Source organism: Equus przewalskii, chromosome 3 (genome assembly GCF_037783145.1).
Source record: "Equus przewalskii isolate Varuska chromosome 3, EquPr2, whole genome shotgun sequence".
NCBI lineage: Eukaryota > Metazoa > Chordata > Mammalia > Perissodactyla > Equidae > Equus > Equus przewalskii.
Window position 1 is genome coordinate 75,104,959 of NC_091833.1, and position 25,842 is coordinate 75,130,800.

Consider the following 25,842-nt stretch of genomic DNA (forward strand, 5'->3'; position numbering starts at 1 on the left):
AGATGGGCACAGATGTTCGCTCAGCGACAATCTTCCTCAAGCAAAGAGAGGAAAGTTGGCAACAGATGTTAGCTCAGGGCCAAGCTTCCTCATACACACAAAAAGTTTGTTTTAGGAGAAACAGAAGCAAATTTCCCTTACCACTGTTATCTATGAAAGTCAGGAGCTTAAAAGAGCCATGGGAATGTTTATAAATCAAAATAAATAAGAAAATGAGAAACAAGCAGCAAGTCTTCAGAATAGGAAGATAGCAATCATGTCGCGATTGCAGTGTGTTTGTTTCTTTGTATTATTTATGTATTGAGCACCTACTACCGGCCGTGGTCATACGCCAGGTCCTTTTATGCATTATTTTAAATCTTCGCTACCAACTGGTGAGGTGGAAATCATTCTCCTCATCTTGCTGGTGAGGAAATTGTGCCTCCACAAGCTTAAGTATCTTGCCAAAAATTCACATGGTTGGCAGAGTCAGACTTCAAATATGCCAGATACCAAAGCCAGTCTTCGTTTCTCTCAGCTATCCTTTCTCTACACATACTACTACTATGGAAAATAATAATAATATCTAACTTTCACGGACAGTTGCTATATCATATATTGTGCTGAGTTTTTAAATGTACTACCCCAGTAATTCCTAACAATTTGATCAGCCCCTTCTACAAGGACGAACAGGTCACCTCAGTTTAAAACTCTTCAAAAGCTCTAATCCCTAAAGTAGTCATCTACAAACATTTTGGTTACACATCCCATCCTTAAACAACTTGTAAGCATGCTTCCAACATAGTATATTTGTTTATCTATAAGTTAGATCCATATATCTTATGAAGTACACTCAAAAATTAAAGGATGATATAAAAATTATATAGATGCTTTAATATATTCTTGCATACTTTGATGCAATATATTAAGCAACCACCTGGTGCATTTCCCACACATAGGAGACCAATATTTGGATGATCAAGTCCAAACTCCTCCATACTCCAGCTGTCCTGAACTACTGTAACTCCCCAAGTACACTCAGTGGGTTCACACCTTTGTTTATTGCTCACCCACCTCCCCGTGTCTGGAAAGACCGTCCCTGCACTTGGAAAAAGTCCCCTCATCTTTCAAGATTAAGCCACTTGCAATATTTTATTGCATTTATACTTGTTTTTCTGCCTTCTCCTACTTCACCGAGAGCTTTCTGGTAGCATGAACTGAAACTAGTCTTGTTTGTGTCTCTAGTATCTAGTGCAGTGCTTGGTATATAGTGAGCAATCACTCGGGCATGAATGAATAAATAAAAGCCATCTATTTTATCTTCCCCATGTAAATCCTGTGATTTTTCCGTAACACTACATGTTCTTGAAAAATTAGCAAACTAGGAAAAAGAAATAAAAATGGAATCTAAAATTCCTTTATCTCCATTGGCTGGGAATAGGTAAATACAGCCAGTGTGTGCAGAACAGAAATAGAATCATGGAGTCAAGGAATTTTACTCCTAGAAGGAACTTTAGCCAATTTAGAACTGAGATCAACAACAGGCCAAAGGGAGATAAAGGAGTTAGACAGAACTGAGGAAAAAGACACTGCAGCACTGAATAACAGAAGCAGTGGGAAAATACTTTGAGGTGTGTGTGTGTGTGTGTGTGTGTGTGTGAAAATGGAATAGGTAAATACAGCCAGTGTGTGCAGAACAGAAATAGAATCATGGAGTCAAGGAATTTTACTCCTAGAAGGAACTTTAGCCAATTTAGAACTGAGATCAACAACAGGCCAAAGAGAGATAAAGGAGTTAGACAGAACTGAGGAAAAAGACACTGCAGCACTGAATAACAGAAGCAGTGGGAAAATACTTTGAGGTGTGTGTGTGTGTGTGTGTGTGTGTGTGTGTGTGTGAAAATGGAATAGGTAAATACAGCCAGTGTGTGCAGAACAGAAATAGAATCATGGAGTCAAGGAATTTTACTCCTAGAAGGAACTTTAGCCAATTTAGAACTGAGATCAACAACAGGCCAAAGGGAGATAAAGGAGTTAGACAGAACTGAGGAAAAAGACACTGCAGCACTGAATAACAGAAGCAGTGGGAAAATACTTTGAGGTGTGTGTGTGTGTGTGTGTGTGTGTGTGTGTGTGTGTGTGTGAAAATGGCTTTCTTAAACCAAAACCAGAAAGTTTCATTATGTCACCTGTGGATATCACACAACTATCCACTAGTATCTAATACTATTGAATAGTATTTGCACATTATGTTCTGATTTTTTCCCCTTGTGTATCAGGAACAGTGTAAATGCTATCTATTGATTTCCCTCTATCATTCATTGAAATTTCCTCACTGTTATTCTTAACATTACTTCTCAATATTACAGTAGCTTCTTGGAATTTTATATGGATATGCAAATAAAGGTCGTATGTTTTATGATAGTACCTTTTAAAAGACTGTCTTAAGGAAACATCCAGTGTTTTTATAGTAATTGATTACAAAAGAAATTTTTTTTAAAGATTGGCACCTGAGCTAACATCTGTTGTCAATCTTCTTTTTCTTCTTCTTCTCCCCAAAGCCCCCCATAGTACATAGCTGTATATTCTAGCTGTAGGTCTTTCTGGTTGTGCTATAAAACAAATTTCTAAAGGAGCTGCTTGTGGGGTTATTTGTCCTTCTAGAAAAAGAATCGAATAAAAAATTGTCTAGAGCTCAAATCTAGAAAAGTGCTTAAAATATCTTTTCCTTTGTGATAAAAAGCAAAACCTGTCCAGTATATCTCATCCCTATAAAGATAAAAAAAATTGTATTTCTCTGGTGCCAGCCCAGTGGTGTAGTGGTTAAGTTAGTGCGCTCTGCTTCAGCAGCCTGGAGTTCGCAGGTTTGGATCATAGGCGTGAACCTAGCACAACTCATCAAGCTGTGGCAGCATCTCACGTAAAATAGAGGAAGATTGGCACAGACGTTAGCTCAGTGACAATCTTCCTCAATCAAAAAAAGGGGAAGATTGGCAACAGATGTTAGCTCAGGGCCGATCTTCCTCACACATGCACACAAAAAAATTGCATTTCTTATATATGTGGAAATGGATGTATTTCGTTTAAAGAAACTCTAAGTATGGTACTTTGTAAATGGTAAAAAATATTATCTTTCCAATTGCAATGTGGTATTAAAAGAGGATTTATTTATTTAAGAAAAATGATCCATCTATTATTGGCTCTAAACTTCTTCTATCCTATTAAATAATTTATGAAGAGTTTTAAGATTTTCATTGATTCCCAGTTTGAGTCAATATTTTTAATAGTATATACTAAATATAGGCCTCTTGTTGCCTATGTAAAAATAAATAAATAAGCAAATGAACAAGTAAGGATTCAAAGCAACTTCATTGCAAATTCTCCACATTGGCTGATTTAAATTGAAGCTTATAAAAGTTGGAATTGGACACAATGTAGTCTTTTCCTCCACTGCTTTTCTTGCCACTGAGACAGTGCTATGTTATCAGGTGAAATAGAATCTCAATGAGATTTTTCTCTATCTCTGCCTGTAAAACAACTCCTACAGCAGAGTCAAAGGGTCACCAGTTCATATAACTTTTCAATTTTTAATTGTCTTAAATGTTTAACTGAAGTTCCAATGAATTTCATATACACAAAAAAATACAAACCAAATCCACACGTAAGGACTAGGCCATAAAATAAGAAACAGAAGAATGTATTATGTGAAATGTACCATTTGTATTCAAGGTGACGGACAGCAGGGCAGAGGAAGCATTTTAGGAATGATATGGATAAACAGGGTCAATAGTTTTTCATTAGCTTGTGAAATATAAAGCAAAGTTATTCTCCTGGGTGCAGGCTGCTTACGTTCACATGAAGAGTGCAAATTTAGAACAGGTAAATGATCAACAGTCTTAGAGTCAAAACTCTTGGTCCAAAAAATGAGCTCTAATTAACCTTCAGTCTTAAAAGGTGCATCAGGCAAGCACCAAGGGTGTTTTCTCTGGAACTGGGTTCCACTATGCCTCCAGGCAAGGGAAGCAAAATGCACCATAGGAAGATCCATATCTCTCATAGTATGCTTCCCAAGAAAGTACCTAAACCATTGCATGAATTCATCTTTCATTTAAGTAACAAAGCAATAACTATAAGTCACATTTATGCACCTGGAACTCTTTCAGGCATTCCCATTAATCTGCACTGTAACCTTGTCAGGTAGGTACTACTTTCATCCTTATTTTACTGTTGAGGAAACACAGAAATAGAGGTCATATAAATTGGCCTAGTTTATACTAGCAATTAGATGAGCCAAGTTTTGACCTATAGTTGCAAATTTTTTTAAAAAAAAGAGAAATCAAAATTGGATTTTAGTAACTTACTAAAGTTAATAGATAAGAAAATATTAAAGAGACCAATCCTGTGACCTAGTGATTATGTTTGGTGTGCTCCACTTTGGTGGTCTGGGTTTGGTTCCTGGGTGTGGACCTACACCACTCATCAGTGGCCATACTGTGGCAGTGACCCTCACACAAAATGGAAGAAGATTGGCACAGATGTTAGCTCAGGGTAAATCTTCCTCAAGCGAAAAAAGAAAAGAGAGGAAGATTCACAACAGATGTTAGCTCAGGGCAAATATTCCTCAGCAAAAAGAAAAGAAAAAAATATTAAAGACAATTTAGAATAAACGGAAAAATTCTTAGAAACATACAACTTACCAAGACTGAGTTAGGAAGAAATAGAAAATTCGAATAGACCAATTACTAGCAAGGAGATTGAATCAGTAATCAAAAATCTCCCAATGAAGAAAAGCCTAGGACCAAATGACTTCACTGGAGAATTTTACCACACATTTAAAGAAAAATTAACACAAACTCTTCCAAAAAATTGAAGAGGAAGGAACATTCCCAAACTCATTTTATGAGGCCACAATTATGCTGATACCAAAACCAGAAAAAGATACCACTAGAAAAGAAAACTTTAAGCAAATATCCCTGATGAATATGGATAGAAAAATCTTCAATAAAATGCTAGCAAGTCAAGTTCAGCAGCACATTAAAACAATCATTTATCATGATCATGTGGGATTTGTCCCTGAGATGCAAGGATGTTTCAACATACACAAATCAATTAATGTGATGTATCACATTCATAGAATGAAAGATACCAATCATATGATCACCTCAATAGATACAGAAAAAGTATTTGACAAAATTCAACATCCATTCAAGAGAAAAATTCTTTAAAAATTAGGCATAGAAGGAATATATCTCAATATAATTAAGATCATATATATTACAAGCCTCCAGCTAACATCATATTCAATGGTGAAAGGTTGAAAGCTTTTCTCTAAGATCAGGAACAAGACAAGGGTGCCCATTCACCACTCCTATTCAACATAGTACTAGAAGTCCTAGCTAGATCAATCAGGCAAGAAAAAGAAATAAAAAGTGTCAGAATTGGAAAAGAAGAAGTAAAATTGTCTCTATTTGCAGATGATATGATTTTATATATAGAAAATCCCAAAGACAACTAAAAAACTGTTAGGCTCAATCAATGAATTCAATAATGTTGTAGCATACGAAATTAGACAAAAAATCAATAGTGTTTCTACACATTAACAATGATTTTTCTGAAAAAGAAATAAAGAAAATGATTCCATTTACAATAGCATCTAAAACAATAAAATACTTGCAAATAAATCTAGCTAAGGATGTGAAAAATCGTTACTCTGAAACTACAAGAGATTGGTGAAAAAAAATGAGGAAGACACAAATAAATGGAAAGGTATCGTGCGTGCATGGGTTGGAAGAATTAATATTGTTAAAATGTCAATACTGCCAAAAGCCATCTATAGATTCAATGCAATCCCTATGAAGATTCAATGGAATGTTTTTCAGAAGTAGAAAAATCACTTCTAAAATTTATATGGAATCACAAAAGAACCCCGAATAGCCAAAGAAATCCTGAAAAGGAAGAACAAAGCAGGAAGCATCACATTTTCTGATTTCAAGCTATAGTGATCCAAACAGTATAGTATTGGCATAAAAACAGACAAATAGTCCAATGGAACAGAATCAAGAGCCCAGAAATAAACCCAAGCCTATAAAGTCAATTAATATATGACAAGGGAGCCAAGAATACTCAATGGAGAAAAGATTGTCTCTTCAATTAATGGTACTGGGATAATCGGATATTCACAGGTAAAAGAATGAAATTGGACTTATATCTTATACCATTAACAATAATTAACTCAAAATGGATTAAAGACTTAATTGTAAACGCTGAAACCATGAAACTCCTAGAAGAAAATGTCGGAATAAAGCTCCTTGACATTGGTCTTCGTAATGAATTTTTGGATATGACACCTAAAGCACAAGCAATAAAATCCAAAAACAAGTGGGACTACACCAAACTAAAAAGCATCTACACAGCAAAAAAATACGACAACAACAAAAAACATCAAGAAAGTGAAAAGACAACCTACAGAATGGGAAAAAATATTTGCAAACTATATCTCTAATAAGGGGTTAATGTCCAAAATATATCAAGAACTCATAGCACTCAATAGCAAAAAACTAAATAACCCAATTAAAAAATGGGCAAAAGACCTGAATAGACATTTCTCCAAAGACGAACGGCAAAAGTCCAATAAGTACATGAAATCATGCTCAACAACACTAGTCATTAGCAAAATGCAAATTAAAACCACAATGAAATATCACCTCATGCCTGTTAAAACGGTTATCATCAAAAAGACAAGAGCTAGTAAACACTGGTATGGATGTGGAGAAAGAAAACCCTTGTGCACGGTTGGTGGGAGTGCAATTTGGTACAGCCACTATGGAAAACAATACGGAGGATCCTCAAAAACTTAAAAATAGAACTACCATATGATTCAGCAATGCCACTTCTGGGAACATATCTGAAAGCAATGAAAACACTAACTCAAAGAGATATCTGCACCCTTGTGTTCATAGCAGCATTATTTACAACAGCCAAGACATGGAAGCAACGTAAGTGTCCAACGGTGGACGAATGGATAAAGAAGTTGTTGTATACATATACATATACATATATATACACACAATGCAATATTATTCAGCCATAAAAAATGATGAAATCTTACCATTTGTGACATGGATAGATCTTGAAGTCACTGTGCTAATTGAAATGTCAGACAGAGAAAGACAAATACTGTTTTGTGTCACTTATATGTGGAATCTAAAATTTAAAAATCCCAAAATCATAAAAAAAGCGATAAGACTTGTGCTTACTAGTGGCAGCGTGAGGCGGGGGCAGGGGGCTAATGAGAACGGTGGTCAAAAGGTACAAACTTGCAGTTGTAAGATAAATAAGTACCAGGGATGTAATGTGCAAAATGATGACCATAGCTAACACTGCTGTATGATATATAGGAAAGATGTTAAGAGAGTTAATCCTCAGAGTTCTCATCACAAGGAGACTTATTTTTTCCTTTTTTCTTTGTATTGTATGTATATGAGAAGATGAATGTTAGCTGAACCTATTGTGATAATCACTTCACAATATATGTAAATCAAACCATCATGCTGTATGCCTTAAACTTATACAGTGATATATGTCAATTATCTCTCAATAAAACTGGAAAGAGAAAAAAGGAAAATATTAAAGATTTACGCTCTTCTCAATTCTGTCCTTTAAAAAAGTAAAGGAAGCTAATTTCTACATCACTTTATGCAAACACACTCACCTTAATTCCCCACACCCTTAATTATTACAATCCCTTTAAGGAGCAGTATTTTAACAACAAAGAGTTTCTAAAAGATTTGATTGTATTTTGTATTATCTGATAGACTTTTATCTAAAAGCCAAAGCCTAATTATATTATATTTGAAAATATATGCATTAAATTTTAAGTTATACTTAACTCTTCTGGAGCAGTTTCCTATGAAAACGATCATTTTAACAATAATTACAATGATAATTATCATATACATATCCATCCTATAGTATGTAGACGCCATTAACATTTATTCATCAAATGCAAACTTACACATACATACTAATAAATGCATATAAACCCTATTTGTTCATTTTACATCATAAATGAATCAAACTATTAATAGTTAGTATAACATTTTTTATTTTGCCTACTGTTGCAATCAGCCAAGTGCATATGTGAAAAATATTTAATTCATTTTTTCTCTCAAATCTTTTACCCCCTTAATTTGAGCAACAGCTTCTCTTGATTCCAAAACTCTAGGAAGCCGATTAAAGTGGGGCTTCGAGGGGAAAAAAACACAAAATCACTTCAAAGATATCAACAGACGCCAGAGAGCAAAGTAACTTTTCTTTTCATATGACTCAAAGTATGTTTCTACCCAAAGTCATTGAATTTAAGAGAGTTTGCAAAGACTTTTTACCACTCAAAGTTTTATCATGTGATGTCTTGTGCTTTCCTAAAGAAAGCATTGCTAGTATTCTTCACCAATAAATGTGAGCACCATGAAGACATTCTAGCAAGATAAAATATTGGGAGGTTTTCTTTGCATTCTTCTTTCTGAGCTTCTGCATATGCCATTATTAAAAGACTTTCTCTCAGGTAATATCAGGGTGACCCTGATATAAGAACCAGAACAAATTTGTGGCATCTAATTGGGCTTAACTCTGAAAACTATGGTCCTAGTCCTGTGTGAACAAAGGCAAAGGAGCTCTCTGGAATGACCATTTCTTACCAATCTCTTGGTACACGTACCTTTAAGACTTTGTAGTAGGAGACTTTGTTATTTTGTTCAAGTTTTATCCTTAGTTCCATTATATGAGACCTTGGTTCCTTGTTCCTATTTTCTTTGTTCCTTGCCCCTTATTTCTTTGTTTATGCTTTGCCTCCTCTTTCTCATTTCTAATTTATGTTATCTTGCAATGCAATATTTTTAGGAACAAGAAGGGAAATAAATAATACATAAATAAATAAGAAAAAAAAATCACCGAGATAACCAACCATGAAGCAAAGTGGAGAAGCTTCCTGCCTTTCCTTTCAAATTAATTGAACATCTATTGAGCACCTGGAGGCCTGAATCTATGCAACACTTTCATATGTAGTAGTGTATTTCTATCTTTGGCTTGGAAATAAGCATGGAAATAATTCAAACACCTCAAAAGATGACTAGCAGCATACGTTTTAGCTTGTCTTGGAATATTCACTGGAACTATTCCTGCACTGGCAATCCTTTGACCCAGCGATTGGAAAATAATTCGGTAGTGTTTAACCGTGCTCTCACTCAAATCTAAAAGGCTAATATATCTAACACATAATCATTACAAAAAGATTTAGGAAAACTATTTTTAATCCTTCCTTTTCTAGAAGTCCTCCCATGCAAAAATCATTGGTGAAATCTGACCCAAAAAAGATGGTAACATGAATTTATTTTTCATGAGAAGAAAAGAGAAAAGTCCAAACTAACTTTCAAAGGAACCATGAGCTTTGATTATTTAAACCCAAAACTGACTAAATATAGACATGTCCATCTTTGGGGGTGTATGCTTAATTTCCAGAGGAGGAAAAATAGTTATCTATATTTCTGCTAACTTAGAATGACTGCAGGGGAATGAGGGAGAAAAGACTATCCAACCTTTGGGTCTACAAAAGGGCAAGACAGAGAGTGGTGATACCTCGTTTTATCAGACACATTAATAGGCCTGTGGATATGAAAATATAGTCCCAGAGGGGAAGTGAGCTAAATAAGATGAGGGAAACTAAACTGAAAGGGAGAAAGCCATTTTGGGGCAATCTTGCAAAAGGTAAACACCGAAAGCTAGAAGGAGAGGCAAAAGGGTGATCAGTGGGCACACAACATGGGACAGGACTGCTTTACCGTGGTTACAAGTAGCCCACAGCCGGTGAAAAACTCCTAGTAGCAAAGTGGACAAAGGATTTTTTAGGATAAGAAAATTTGCAGACATGCAACATAAAATTCCTTCTATTGCCCTAAAATCTCAGGAAAGCCTATTACATATACGAATGATTTATCTGGGTGGTTTGTGGGAAATAAGGAAAAGAGAATAGATATCAGTCTAGTTCAGTGTGATGTGGACAGAAAGGACTAGCAATGATAATAGCAGTTCAGGATAAGTAGGAACTCAGAGCCAGAAGGAACCACAAGGCTGTAACCCCCTAGAAGTCCACAGAAACTTAGAGAAGGGTCTGCATAGCATATGGGATAGGCGTTCCTGATTTTTACGTAAATCTCAACCGAGTGAGTGAATTCTGCTGACATCCAGTTTACAAAAACACCAAAGAGTTACCTTTTAAACAGAAGGGATGTAAAGTTTAAAAGAAACATGGAGAGTTTGAAACTTCTATACTTTCTTTAAAGCCAGTCTTCCCTGAAGGGAAAGAGTTAAATAAATTTTTTTAAAAAACAAAAAAAAAATCCACTCACTACCCTTTTCCACCACAAGCTTCTTAGAGAAAATTCAAACTGTTTCCAACTTGAATCAGAAAGGTTTTATTAAGAATATCATTTGAAGTATTTTCACGGGTCCCATAAGCATTTGGACTTTGCATCAAAGTGGGAAATGTGAGCTCTGAATCCTGGAGTCTGAGTGCCTATTTCCATGTCGATGCAATGGAAACAGGCAGGTCTGGGAGCCTGTTCGTCGTCAGGAACCTGGCACTCACACATCACAGGTAATAAAGCAGATACTCCATGCTGCCCTAGAAAACTGATATGGGGCCCCATAAAACACGAAGGTGTCCAAAGCATGTCTTTTGCTCTAGCTGTCATTTGCACTTTATTAGGATTCCTAAGAACCAGGTCAACATTAAAAAATTGGACATCAGCCCGATCATTGCATTTTGTTGACAGCTTAATTGTGCCAGAACTTGAAACTCAGTTCCTCACATTTAGCAGACAGAATAGACTTCTGTTTCCAATAAGCTCTTGACAAAAAGAATCTATGAAGTCTGCGTGTTTACAGAAGTCTGTGCACTGAGGAGAAGAATGTGGGAGTATCTGACGAACAGCAGACCCTCTGACTGTGTTCTACACACAGGCTTTCATTAAGCTTTCTGTATAAAGCAAGAATATGGAAAGGTACACAAACTTAGGAATCCTGCTGAGGAATTATTCTGGGTAAAAATGTTAATTTTCAGGTGTTGTTTATGTTTCCAACTTGTTGTTTGCCTTAAGAACCATATAAGCTGACAACCAAAGTATGAATCACCAATGTGTTTGTTTATTTTAGTGAAGAAAGACATACTTAAATTTCCATGTTATAAGCACACATTGACTATATCCCAACGACTGGCGTTGGGAGATCAAATTAGAGCATCACACAGCTACTTATTTTTAGAAGCAATGCTATTCCTTACCAGTGAGGATACATGAATTATGTGCTAACAAAGTTCTGATAGAATACTGTTTTACTATTGTACTACAAAAATAATATTTTATTCACTGTTCTCTGTTTGTTTGTTTTGTTTAAACTTTGAACTCCCAGTCTTCTACCTTTACAGAGATACCTAATGCCTCTAGACCTTACCCTTTAGATGAAAAAGTAACAGAATTGTCTTCTGGATTGTGCTATGTCGGCTTTATCATCATCAAACTCATTTATCCGAGCAGGTCCCGCTTTGGATATGGAAGAAAAGATGAGTTCCATCTTTAGTGACAGTAATCAAAAGCATCAAGTCATTTTCCTTCTTTTAGGGGAGTGAAATAGGATCATATTCATACTTTAAGATGCCATTTTAAAAATCTTCTCTTCATTGACATTCTATCAAACTTTAATGTTTCCTAAATAGCAACATTCAAGGTTATGTTGCTTTCCAATTGTCTAACCTTCTTAGAATATCTGTTCATAAATCTGAAATTTTATAAGACTGGGTTAGTTAAAATAAGTTCAGAAATTGTTTAGAAATAGGGTTTAGGCATAGTAAATTCTAAATGATATGAAACATATAGTGATGATTTTAAAATGGGATTCTTTCTAAGTTTCTCCTAAAGCCCCCAAAGGCCAAGAACAAAATAATAGGAAGCAAGATTCCGAACTAAAGATGCTAGACCATCTAAGCGAGACTTGAAAAGGAGATGCATTAGTTTGCTTGGGCTGCCATAACAAAGTACCACAGACAGAATAGCTTAAACAATAGAAATTTATTTCCTCACAATTCTAGAGGCGAGATTCTGAGATCAAGGTGTTGACAAGGTCGGCTTCTTCTGAGGCCATTCTCCTTGGCTTGTAGATGGCCATCTCCTCCCTACATCTTCACAGCATCTTCCTCCTGTACATGTCTGTGTCCAAATATCCTCTTCTTATAAGGACACTCATCATAGTGGATCAGGGCCCAGCCTAAGGACCTCATTTTACCTCTCATGGACCCTATCTCCAAACATAGCTCTATTCTGACGTACCGGGGCTTAGAACTTCAACATGCAAATTTGGGGAGGATATAATTCATCCAATAACAAGACATAATCGAAACCTTATAACTTGAAGCTCAACAGAATCTCAAGGATATAAAATAATTAAGCCTGAGGGGTCAAAAGAGAAGCTTTTTTCTGGGAAAATTATTGTTGTCCTATGGCATTTTCCGTATCCAGCTCTGGAGAGAGGAAGGGAAGACACTTCACTATCATTCCTTGTCAAGTGAGAAAGTCTTTAAAATAACTATTTATACAGCCTCACATATATCCCGTGAAGATTAGGGAAACATAGGAGACCAGTTTTTGATCTATGGCTGAGAAATTTAATGTAAAAAGACATAGCTAATGTGAAGATTAATTTTATGTGTCAGCTTAACTAAGCCACAGAGTGCCCAGATATTTGCTCAAATATTATTCTAGGTGTATCTGAGAGTGTTTTTGGATGATTACCATTTGAATTAGTAGACTGAGTAGGGCAGATTGCCCTCCCTAATGTGGGAGACCTTATCTAATCCGTTAAGTGCCTGAATAAAACCAAATGGCTGACCCTCCTGCGAATAAGAGAGACCTCTTCCTGCCTGACATTTTGAGCAGGGACATTAGCCCTTTGCTGCCTTCAGACTCAAACTGAAACTCTGGCTCTTCTTGGGTCCCAAGGTTGCTGGTTTTCAGAGTGGAACCTATACCATCAGTTCTCCTGGTCCTCAGGCATTTAGACTCAGGCTGGAACTAAACCATTGGTTCTCCTGGGTCTGCAGCTTACTGACTACAGATCATGGGACTTCTCAGGCTCCATAATCATGTGAGCCAATTTCTTAAAATAAAACTATTATATAGATAGATAAATTGGTAGGTAGATCTGGATAGATATAGATATCTAGATATTATCAATCTATACATATATAATAAATTATTATAAGGAATATGTATATATATACATACACACACACATACATCCTGTTGGTTCTTTTTCTCTGGAGAATTCTGACTAATACAGCTAAAACAGTCAAGAGATGACCATTCTAGAAACAAGCTGTATTTCCAATGCTGATAGAGTAGAGTAGTGTTTTCCATGGTCCAGATGTGATCATGTAAGTGGAAACTGCCTTTAGGGTCTCTTTTCAAAGAGACTGTATCAAAGAGACCCTCCTAGAGACACTGGTGGTGCTGTTGAGTGGGGACACTGAGGGGGTGTGATACAGCTCCCCACAGAAAAGAGGCACTGCCTGAAGGAAAACAGGCTTCAGTCTTTGAAATCAAAGAAAATCATCTAACTGTCTCAAGAGTGAAAGATTTGGTGTTGAACTTGAGCACACAAATACCGGATCAAAATTATATTTGTCAGAGAACTAGATGGATGAAGGTGGTCAAAGGTACAAACTTCCAGTTAGACATTAGTTTCCGCAACAGGCAATGGGGATCATTACCCTGGATAATCTCTAAGATTATGATTCATTGTTAAAATCTTTCTTGCTAAGATTCTAAAGTCCAAAATATATCTTATCATTTTTCCTTCCAGTTTTGTATATTATCTTTCAGACTCATTGTGATCAATTTCTGTTTGCTAGTTTCCTAGACTAATTAATGAAAAAAGGTTACCAGATTTCTGCCTAATCTTTTAAGCCCAATCTTTTGTGCTGAGGACATTTCTAATATAAATATATATGCCATGCTAAAAATCAGGATAGTTAGTGGGCATGGTCTTTGCTTTGTGTGGTGGTTGTTGTTTACAGATTCCAACAAGTAGGAGCATAAAAGGAATAGACTTGAATGTGTAACTCAAAATATGAACTTTTCCCTACATAATAAAGTGTAAACTCCATAGCATGGAATGCAAAATTGTGAGCAATTTGAACTTAACCTATCTTCCTATCTTCATCTCATTCCACTGCTTAGTATACCCTCTAGTCACCTCCAGACTACTTGCCAAGATCCAAATATGCCTTCTACTTATTTTTCTTCCTTCTCTGACTGGTGACCTGCTTAACATCCTTCAAGACTCTCCAAAAAAGTCTGCATCTATCAACACTGTCCTTTGTGAAAGCTTCCCCAGTCCCTTAAAGTGTCACTTACTAATTTTTGATTCATAGCACTTTTTCTACAGTTCTACTATAACATTTATCATGTCATATCACAATTGGCAATGTGTAATTGTCTCACTGGGAAAACAATTTGGTTGGGGAAGGGAATAAATATGAGTTTCGTCCTATGCGTCTTTCTTTTCCCCTCTCCCCAAACCTAGATCCAGTGGCTGCCCTAGTGCCTGAAATATAGAACAAAGGGAAATGACCGCACAGTATCAATTCCTAGAATTTTCTCTGGTTGTCTTGCTTGGCACCCTTGCCTTAGAGTTGATCTAGAATATGTTAAAGGAAAAATACATAATTTCAAAGTTCATTCCCTGGTTCTTAGCCAGGAGTAGAGACCAAGAGTGGGTGGCTCTTTTCTTAGTAGAGTATATTAGTGAGTATTTGGATGTGTATTTCACAGGGAGATGTAGAGACATAAATGCTATGCATAAGAATATAAAAGCAATGTGTATTGTGGAGTATTGGCAAATAGAGAACAGAGGTGAGAAATCTGGGCAAAGTACAGGGATGGGAGGAGAGAATACTAGGTTTGAGCCAAAGAGAAGGGAACACAGCCAGTATGCAGATAATAGACAGAGGTACGAAGAACAACATCTGGGATCAGATGGCAGGGTGAGGCAGGCCACAGTGCAGACTCTAGGACAATGTAAGCTCCCTAGAAATCCACAGAAATGTTATGGAAACATTCTATAATACATGAGCTGGATGGAGTCTTAAACTATCATACTTGGACATTAAATAAAGGGTGATCCGGAAAGTTGGAAGACTTAGCACCTCAAGATTTTCTCAAAACTATTGAGCTGGAGTTCCTGCTATGGCATGGTAGCATAAGCCTGCTACACCTCGTCCTTCACACTGACCGCAGCTAAAAGCTCTAGATATAAGACAAAAGTAACTACTTAAAGACTCTGGAAAAATAAAGGAAAATGGGCAGATTATGGAGGAATACCAAAACTTGGAAACAAAACCTATACAGGCAACTGAAACTAATAGAGACTCGATCTTTCTGGCCAGGCAGCAGACTCTACGGGTTGAAAGAGTGAGTGAAACATGGAGGAGAGACAGCTGGAGGAGAAAATCTACTAATTGCATGTATGAATCCTCACAAGCATCAGATTTACCCCTGAGTTATGCCTGTGTGGGACAGAACCAAACCAGTGTAGCAAAGGCTTAGAGAACTGGACTGAGATTTGAACCACCACGTAAATCTTAGACTAACCCCTGAACTACATATTTGCAGGATAGACACAACTAGCAAAGCAAAAGCTTAGAGATTTAAACCACCACCCACAGAAGGCAACAGAACTTAAGGTCTGAACCTAACTGGATTGATTGCCTGCTAAAACAAACACACCAAGACTCTCTAGAGGATTATAACAGGACTCGGAGTCTACAGAGCTTAACATCACAATGTTTGGGACTCAATTCAAAATTACTCAGCTTATAAAAAGTTAGGAAAATGTGAAAAACTCTCAAGGGAAAAGATTATCAGCAGATGCCAACCCTGAGATCACACAGAATAATTATCCAACACAGATGTTAAAGCAGTTATTGTTACCATGATCCTGAGGTAAATAAAGTCACTTAAACTGAATGAAAAGATAAGAATTCTCAGCAGATAAATAGATCTTATAGCACAGACCCCAATGATAATGTGAGAAGTGAAAAATGTAATTATCTAAAGTTAAAAAACAAACAAACAAAACTTCACGGGGTGGACTAGACAGCAGACTGGAGAGGAAAGAACCAGTGAACCTGAAGACAGTCAATAGAAATCATCCAATACAAAGAACAGAGAGAAAAGACTGGAAATAAAAATTAACAGAGCCTCAGGGACCTGTAAGAAAATGTCAAAAGGCTTAACCTAGGAAAAATGAAGTATCAAGAGAGGAGAAAGAGATTGGGCAGAAAAAATATTTGAAGAAATAGTTGCCAAAAATTTCTCAAATTTGATGAAAGACATAAAGCTAAGTGAACACTAAACAGAATAAACTCAAAGAAAACCACACATAGACATATTATAACCAAACTGCTGAACTGAAAGATAAATAACACAAATTTAAAATCGCTAGAAAAAATGATGCATTTTGTTATAAGCTGAATTGTGTTCCCCTAAAATTTATATGTTGAAGTTGTAACCCCCAGGACCTCAGAATGTCACTGTATTTGAAAATAAGTTCTTTAAAGAGATCATTAAGTTAACATGAGGTCACTAAGGTAGGCCTTAATCCAACATGACCGGTATCATGAGAAGAAGAACTGTAGATACAGATATGTGCAAACGATCTCAGAAAAAACCAGCCCTTCGGACACCTTGATCTCTGTCTCTAGCCTCCAGAGTCGTGAGAAAATAAATTACCTTGTTTAAGCCACCCAGGCTACAGTGCTTTATGATGGAAGCCCTAGCAAACTAATGCACATTTGCTCTATATATTCAACATATTTCCAACGGAAAACCCAACATGCTTTCTTTTTTCCGTAGAAGTTGACAAGGAGATTCTAAAATTTAAAGGAAAATGAAAAAGATCTAAAAAGGCCAAAAATAAAGGAAAAAATAAATAACAATGTTACAGGACCTAACTGACATTGAGATTTACTATAAAGTTATAATAATCAAGGGGCTGGCCCCGTGGCCGAGTGGTTAAGTTCGCGCGCTCCGCTGCAGGCGGCCCAGTGTTTCGTCGGTTCGAGTCCTGGGCGCGGACATGGCACTGCTCATCAGACCACGCTGAGGCAGCGTCCCACATGCCACAACTAGAAGAACCCACAACGAAGAATACACAACTATGTACCGGGGGGCTTTGGGGAGAAAAAGGAAATAATAAAATCTCATAAATAAAGATCTCATAAATAAAGATTTTATTTAAAAAAAAAAAAGTTATAATAATCAAGATTATAATATTGAAAACAAGATAACCAAATAAATCAATGAAACAGAATAGACATTGTCTAGAAAAAGACCCATACATATATAGTCAATTAATTTTTTTACAAAGATGGCAATTTAATAAATTGAAGAGAAAGGAAGGTCTTTTCAATAAATGATGTTGGATCAACTGGATATCCATAAGGAAAAAAAATAAACATTGATCCTTGCTTCATATCAATCATGAAATTTGAACTCGAAATAGATTATAGACTTAAATGGAAACTTAAACTATAAAATTCTAGAAAAAGACGTAGGAAAAAAATCTTTGCCACCTTGGGATAGGTGAAGATTTCTTAGAACTTAAAACTCAAAACATAAAAGAAAACAAATAATTGAACTTAATCAAAGCTTAAAACTTTTGCTCATTGAAAGACACCATTTGGAAAACAAAAAGTCAAACCATATACTGGGAGAAAATACAATGAGTGTATCACAAAAAGAAATTGGAACTGGAATATATAAAGAACTCTTAAATTTTAATAATAAAAGGGGAAATCTGATTTTTAAAAGTAGAGATTTGAACAGTCACCTTAGAAAAAGACTATATGTAACCAAAAAGTACATGAAAATAAGTGCAAAATTATTAATCAGGGAAATGCAAATTAAAACCACAATGAAATACCAATGGCTGAAATTAATTCTTAAAATTTAAACTTATACCTTCCACCAGTCCCAGTCATTACACTCCTAGCTATTTAACCAAAGGAAACAAACACATATGCCCATACAACACTCATACAGAAACGTTTTTAGCAGCTTTAGTTGTAATAGCCAAAAGATGAAATCAGTATAAATGTCCATGAGTAGAGGAATGGGTATACCCATTCTCTGGAACACTGCTTAGCAATAAAAAGGAATGAACTATTGATACATACAACAAGACAAAACTAAATCTCAAAATCTTTATGCTGAGTAAAAGAAGCTGAATTTTTTAAAAAAGAGGAGGGGGGCCAGCCCACTTGCATAGTGGTTAAGTTCAGCATGCTCCACCCCGGTAGCCCAGGTTCACAGGTTCAGATCACAGGTACAGACCCAGAACACTTGTCAGCCATGCTGTGGCAGCCAGCCACATACAAATTAGAGGAAGATTGGCACAGATGTTAGCTCAGGGATAATTTTCTTCAGCAAAAAAAAAAAAGTAAATTTCATTTGTGTAAAATTCTAGAACAAACTAATTTATAAGTTCAGAAAACTGATTATCTGGAGAGGGAGGTGGGGTAGGGATGGATTGCAAAGGGACACAAGTAAACTTTTGGCTGTAATAAAAATGCTCATTATCTTGTGGCAATGATTGCTCGGATATACACACATACCTATACTTATGTACACAAATGCACGTGTACATACATATCTACAAATGTGTAAGTATATGAATTGATCAATTAGTATAATTTAAATATACAGTCAATTCTCGTTATTCATGGCAGTTACATTCTATGAAGTCATCACAAACACTGAGTTAGAGAATATGCAACTATTGCTCCTGGGGAAACCCAGAGTTAGCTTCCTGTGAGCCTCTGGTCACATTTTCTTCAACCAAAATGTCATTTGCTTTATAGAGGTTCCTCTGCCAATATCCTTGTAAAATAACCTCTCTCATCAGCACTGAAAACCTCTTCTTCCACAGAAGCCTCTTCCTATGTAACACTTAGCAGGTATTCTTTCTAATCCTTCCACAACTTCCTGATCCGCAGAACTTACCTCACACAGAAGTTTAACATTTTTCACGTGTTGAATAAATTTCTAGGCCCAAGATGGAACACTCCTTCCCCAGGCTGCCATATCAGAAAACTGAAACCTAAACAGCTTTTGCGTCCCTGTAAATGCTCCACTTGACCCTATGCAATATATCCAGGCAGCCAACCCCCAAACAGGAAGCCAACTCTGGGCTCTCTTCTTACTTCCTTGTTCCTTGATCTTTGTAAATAAGGTCAGATGTGCAACCCCAGCCAATCAACTTAAGCCGGTACTTCCTTGTTTCCCGCTTGCCTTTTTCTAAGAAAGCTTGCAGCCCTTTTCCCTTACTTTGCAGTTCTCTGAACTCTTGAGAGTGGAAACTGCTGCTTCATGAAATGTTAAATATAGTTTGTTTGTATCACCTAAATTGACTTCTTTAATCGTTTTAACACATAATATCACCGTTTGAAACATGGAAGCCAGCCAGCACTAGCCAGGAAGGTTTAATATTTTCCTGACCTTGAGTAACAGAAATGTAAATTTCTTTAGCTTTCAGCTTCATGGTAATACTTTTTTTAACGAAGTATCATCCCATGAGCCCACAAATTTAGCCACTTTTCCCTATTTTCCCTAGCTTCTTGTATAGATGTTTCTCTAACACTCTGGAGCAGCCTCACACACAGATTGGCAAATTTCCTCTTCCTTTTCTGGGTACACCGTAGTGCTGATTCATTAACATTGAACTCAGAGCCAGAAGCACTAGCACTCACGCCCGAAGGAAGCTTGTCTAAACCACATATGTTCTCGGGTAGGCACATCACAGCCTTCTTATGCTTAGGAGCCCTAGGTGGCACTTCGGCACCAGGCTTGGGAGACCATTTTAAACAGCAAAATCATCCACAAAAAGCACAAATGTGCTGTTGAGTAGAAGGCCAAAAGGGCACCTGTTTACAATATGAGAGCTGAAACAAGAAGGCAGAGCAAAATTTTCAAGTTTTTTGCTCTTCTGTATGTCTGTGAATGAATACAAAAGCGCTGTGAGTATTGATTTGGGGGATACTAACAAATGTTATCAAGTAGCAAGTTCACAAATAAGGATCCGTAAATAAGAATCAACTGTATTTAGTTAGTTGTATTTCAATTATACTTCAATAAATTTGTTAGTCTATGTTCAAATAAGAGAATGAAGAGGGGGCCAGCCCCACAGCTGAGTGGCTAAGTCTGTCCTCTCTGCTTTGGAGGTCTGGGGTTCACCGTTTCAGATCCTGGGCTCGGACCTACACACCACTCATCAAGCTGTGCTACGGCAGCATCCCACATGCAAGAACCAGATGACTTACAACTGGGATATACAACTAGGTACTGGGGCCTTGGGGAGAAAAAAAAGAGGAAGATTGGCAACAGGTTTTAGCTCAGGCCAATCTTCCTCAGCAAAAAGCATACCTTCAAAAAAACAATTAATGAAGGAGCTTGAGGAACCCTCCAGAACAAAGCCTTCAGTTACAGAGGTGTACAACAGTTAGTCTGAGACTTGGGAAATAGGCAGCAATCTCTTCCCGTTTCTCCTGTGCCACCTGCAGAACAAAAACCACACCTGACAACTGAGTAGCACAGGCTGCCAGCCTGGTGACAGTGATACATTACTGTAGTCATATCCACACTTCAGAAACAGAGCATGTGGAAAAAATGGAGATGATAACAGACCATCCTCAAACATGGTTTATCCATGTGTGGCCCCTGCTCTGAAGAGCGAACCAGAACATTTTCTCCCTAGAGGCTTTTTACAGGTCTACTGACTCCCAAGTTTCCAACAGCCACTGTCACCTGAAAGAAGTTTGAACATTTTTCTGGTATAAAATGAGCCCATTGAGGGTGTCACTAGAATGGATCTTGTGCAGGCAATTTGCAGACTACAATTCACCCAGTTCTAAATCATGTTTCTTTCCAAGTTTGGTTAGCATACAAACCACCAAGTAACTTCAAAAAAAATTCTGGTTTCTCACCATAAGGCTTCTGGAAGAAAACGTAGGCAGTACACTCTTTGACATCAGTATTAAAAGGATCTTTTCGGACACCATGCCTTCTCAGAGAAGGGAAACAATAGAAAGAATAAACAATGGGACTTCATCAGATTAAAGAGCTTCTTCAAGGCAAATGAAAACAGGATTGAAACAAAAAAACAACCCACTAACTGGGAAAAAATATTTGCAAGTCATATATCTGACAAAGTCTTAATATCCTTAATATATAAAGAACTCTCACAACTCAACCACAAAACATCAAACAACCCAGTCAAAAAATGGGCTGGAGACATGAACAGACATTTCTCCAAAGAAGATATACTGATGACCAATACGCACATGAAAAGATGCTCATCATCGCTGATCATCAGGGAAATGCAAATCAAAACTACGCTAAGATATCACCTTACACCCGTTAGAATAACAAAAATATCTAAAACTAATAGTAACAAATGTTGGAGAGGTTGCGGAGAAAAAGGAACCCTCATACACTGCTGGTGGGAATGCAAACTGGTGCAGCCACTATGGAAAACAGTATGGAGATTCCTCAAAAAACTAAAAAATAGAACTACCATACTATCCAGCCATCCCACTACTGGGTATTTATCCAAAGAGCTTGAAGTCAGCAATCCCAAAAGTCCTGTGCACCCCAATGTTTATTGCAGCACTGTTTACAATAGCCAAGACGTGGAAGCAACCTAAGTGTCCAGCAACAGACGAATGGATAAAGAAGATGTGGTACGTATATACAATGGAATACTACTCAGCTGCAAAACAGAACAAAATCATTCCATTTGCAATAACATGGATGGACCTTGAGAGAATTATGTTAAGTGAAATAAGCCAGCGAGAGAAAGATAATCTGTGTATGACTCCACTCATATGAGGAATTTAAAACTATGGACCAAGAACAGTTTAGTGGATACCAGGGGAAAGGTGGGGTGGGGTGTGGGCACAAAGGGTGAAGTGGTGCACCTACAACATAACTGACAAACATTAATGTACAACTGAAATTTCACAAGATTGTAACCTATCAATAACTCAATAAAAAAAAAATTCTGGTTTCTCCCTACAAACAACTAATCTTGCCATTTTTTCTTAAATGTGTCACTGGCCTTCTACTGTTGCTAAGCTACTCATTTTAACTTTCTTTCTCCATATTCTGTTTTAAATTATTCTTCATCACTCCTATTCATAGATCATATTCGTCTAAATGTAAACGCTTTTACTTGTGTTTCGTTGTTTTAATCTAATAATTGTTTTAGTTGTTCAGTTGTTTTAATATGTTCCAAACATTTCAACTTCAACTCTTGATTTGCAGTTCAAAAACATTGACTGTATGTCTCACAAATAAGCAAGATATTTAATACACTATTTTTTAACTTGAATGTCTTGGGCTCTGTGCTGCTGTCTATGTGACAATTTTTTTCTCCCTTTCTGCCTCTCTGAGTGTCTGTATTTCTGTCCATTATTTCCCATTCCTATCTTCCTCTTTTTCTTTGATCACTGCCAGTCTGTGTCATTGTTCATCTTTGCAGGTCTTTAATCTTATCATATTTCAGCTTTTGTCCTTTCCTATTGCTGATTTCTTTTCTTTTCTCTTTTTTCATTCTGTTAGCATGGAGGACAATATAGTGCAGAGTTTAAGAGTTTGGTCTCTGTAGCCACACTCCTCAAATTTGAATACTGGCTTTGCTACTTATGAGCTATAATGGGTAAATTACCTAAACTTTCTGGGATTCGGTTTTCTCATCCATAAAATGGGAATAATAGTAATAGCATTCTCATACAGTTTTTAAAGTCACTTTAAAAGGTGCCTCTAGCATAGTGATCACTCTTACTGTTTGCTAAATAAATTAAATAGTATGTGTAATTTATTACTAGAAATAATATACTGACATGGAGACAGTGATACTGATTTAAGTAGAATCAATGACAAGAAGAGGCTAAATGGGAGATCGAAAAGGAAAGATTTGGGGCAGGGCAATGTCAGGGACTTGGGGTGAAAACAACTTTTACATATGACTGGAGCCTTATTGTCTTTCTGGTTATTGTCAATGCAGTGGGGAGTAAGGACAGTGATTCTCTTACAAGAAGTGGGAAGAAACCAGGAAGCTTCCAAGAAGATTTAGGAGTGAGTGATTTGGGGGATCATGTGGGAGGAGGATGACAGGGATGGAAATAAGAAAGAGATGTGCTAAGGTAACAACTCACAGAAGGGTAGGATAAGGTTTTTAGGATAAGGTGAAAGGAAAGGGAGGGTGAAGTTAGTCTGGGTTCCATTGGGCCAAAAAATGGGAGCCTACTGGATAACATTTTGAATACAGCAGAGGCAGTGTCAGGCTCAGAACGAGAAAAAGGCAGTGATTCTAATGTGGTGTGTTTGCATATATTACAGATATGTGTACACACGTTACAGATGTACAGTGTGATTGAGGTGCCCCGAAAGACAGATGCGTACGTGTGTGAACCACTTTTCTCAGTGTATAGTATTTTTTAACAAAAAGAAGTAAAAGGCATCAAAAGAATAAATGTTGAGGAGCTGGCCTGTTGGCTTAGTGGTTAAGTTCACACACTGCTTCAGCGGCCCAGCGTTCACAGGTTCAGATCCTGGGTGCAGACCTATACATTGCTCAGAAAAGAAATCTTCCACTTCATTCATCTACCTTAAAGAGTTCGATAATCTGTAAGCCTTGGTTACAAAACAATTGTGCTAGTTGACTATGCCTCTGGAGTCTTCTCACCGATGCACCCGAAGTGCCAGTATGAGCTCGTCTTTTAGTCTGAATGCTGAGTCACACCAAAAAGTAAGGTAATTGTCAATGAAAATAATCCATAACCAATCTATAAATGAAAATTTGGGAGAGTTTATTCTGAGCTGAAATCTGAGGACCATGGCCAGGGGCCTTTCTTCTCGAAGGAAGAAATGGCACCAAAGAAGTGAGGTATACAGAGTGGTTATATACGTCCATACAGGACGTTTCACATATGATTGAAATGTCCCTCCCACAATAGTCACGAGATTGCCCTGTCAGCACAGCGCTTGATGGACACAGCAGGTAGTGGGTCTGCTATCTTGGCGGGCGTAGCAGGAGGCAAGTCTATTGTCTCTCGAGCTGGGTGGTCACAGGTGAGCTCAGCAATGGGTTCCTAGCCTAAGGAAAGATGCTTAATCCTTAAGGGAATGCCAACGTTGGGAGGGGGAGGGAAGTTGCACCTTTATCTCAAGGGCCTTTGTTCGTGCCATAGGGAATATCTAAAGCAGATATACAATGCATACTCAATCTAATGGAAATAGGTAAGGAATATGAATGAGCACTTCACAGATGAGATACAAACATGGTCAATTACATATGAAAACAGGTTCAACTTTACCAGCATTTGGGAAAACACAAGCAATGAGTTTGAAATTTTCATCCATAAATTAAAAAGAAAGTTTGACAAAATTGTGTTAGTAAGGGTGAAATGAAATAGATCCTATCATATACTACTATTGGAAACGTGGCTAGACATAAATACTTCAGAATCAAAAATTCACTTGTTCTCCATCTACCTACAGAATATATTCCCAAAGAGACATGTACAATGATGTTCAGTATAGTGTTACTATTTATATATAGTATATATGTTATATATATTAAAATATACTCAAACAGTATGTGCTTTCTATGGGTACATATTCATAGACAAAGAAATATAGAGAAAAAGGTATGAAAAAATACAAACCAAACTGATTATAATAGTAATCTCTGGGTGAGTTACTGGACTTTGTTTTTGTTTGTTTGTTTGTTTTTTGAGGAAGATTAGCCCTGAGCTAACATCTGCTGCCTATCCTCCTCTTTTTTGCTGAGGAAAACTGGCCCTGAGCTAACATCTGTGACCATCTTCCTCTACTTTATATGTGGGACGCCTACCACAGCATGGCTTTGCCAAGTGGTGCCATGGACTTTGAAAACTGGTAAATCAAAAGAAAATTTAATCTTATCTTATTGTTTCAATTTTTTAAATCAGAAAAAGTCATTCCTCATAGACACAGTATAACGGTTAGAAGTGCAGACTCTGAACCAGATTTCCTGGTTTTAAATTCTGAATCTGCCATTTACAAATGTGTGACCTTGGGCAAGTTACTTAACTTTGTTCCTCTGCTTTTTTATTTGTAAAATGAAGATAAAAATGGAATCTACTTATACATCATGTCAGGCATATTTGATGATTAACCGAGTTCAAATGTTTTATATATATATATCTAGAGTTTAGCACCAACTGTAGTACATAGAACATGTTAATTCTTATAACTTGTGTAATTTAAAATATTTCAAAAGTTCAACGTGATTCCCAAGGAAAGAGATTACTGTCAATTTGGGGAAATATAAGTAGAGAAATAAGTGCAAGTCTACACTATCTTATTGTACTATTTCAGAGGGAGTTACCCCTTATTGTATGCATGATAAGAAAAACTTCAACAGAAGATGAGGGGACTTTAAATCTCAGATTTAGGTAAGTTCATGTGTGAAAATATGCATCAGTGAAGAAAACATCCGTGGTTGGATTAAGGAACTCACTTAAGGATGTTGTGGGAAAAGAGCATGAAGCATGAAAAGCTTTGAATTCGATGCTCATGGATCTGAACTTTATCTCTGTAGCAAAGAAGAATCCTTGATGCTTTTGAAGCAGGTAAATGATATGATATGTTAGCTATTTTAGGTTGACTTTTCTATTCTTGGCATACAGGATCGGCTGTACAGGAAAAACCAAAG

General features: G+C 36.9%; 1 long non-coding RNA gene across 4 annotated transcripts in view; it reads right to left on the bottom strand.

Annotated features, from left to right (window-relative positions):
* LOC103553798 (uncharacterized) overlaps positions 1 to 19,284 on the bottom strand; it is a 168,299-nt gene extending 149,015 nt beyond the window's left edge. For 2 of the 4 annotated variants that reach the window (XR_011538191.1, XR_011538189.1), the window contains exon 1: positions 19,089 to 19,284. This is a non-coding gene — a long non-coding RNA (uncharacterized lncRNA). The remainder of the gene's footprint in view (positions 1 to 19,088) is intronic. The other 2 variants (XR_011538190.1, XR_011538188.1) reach the window with 1 other exon arrangement.
* Positions 19,285 to 25,842: the final 6,558 nt, after the last annotated feature.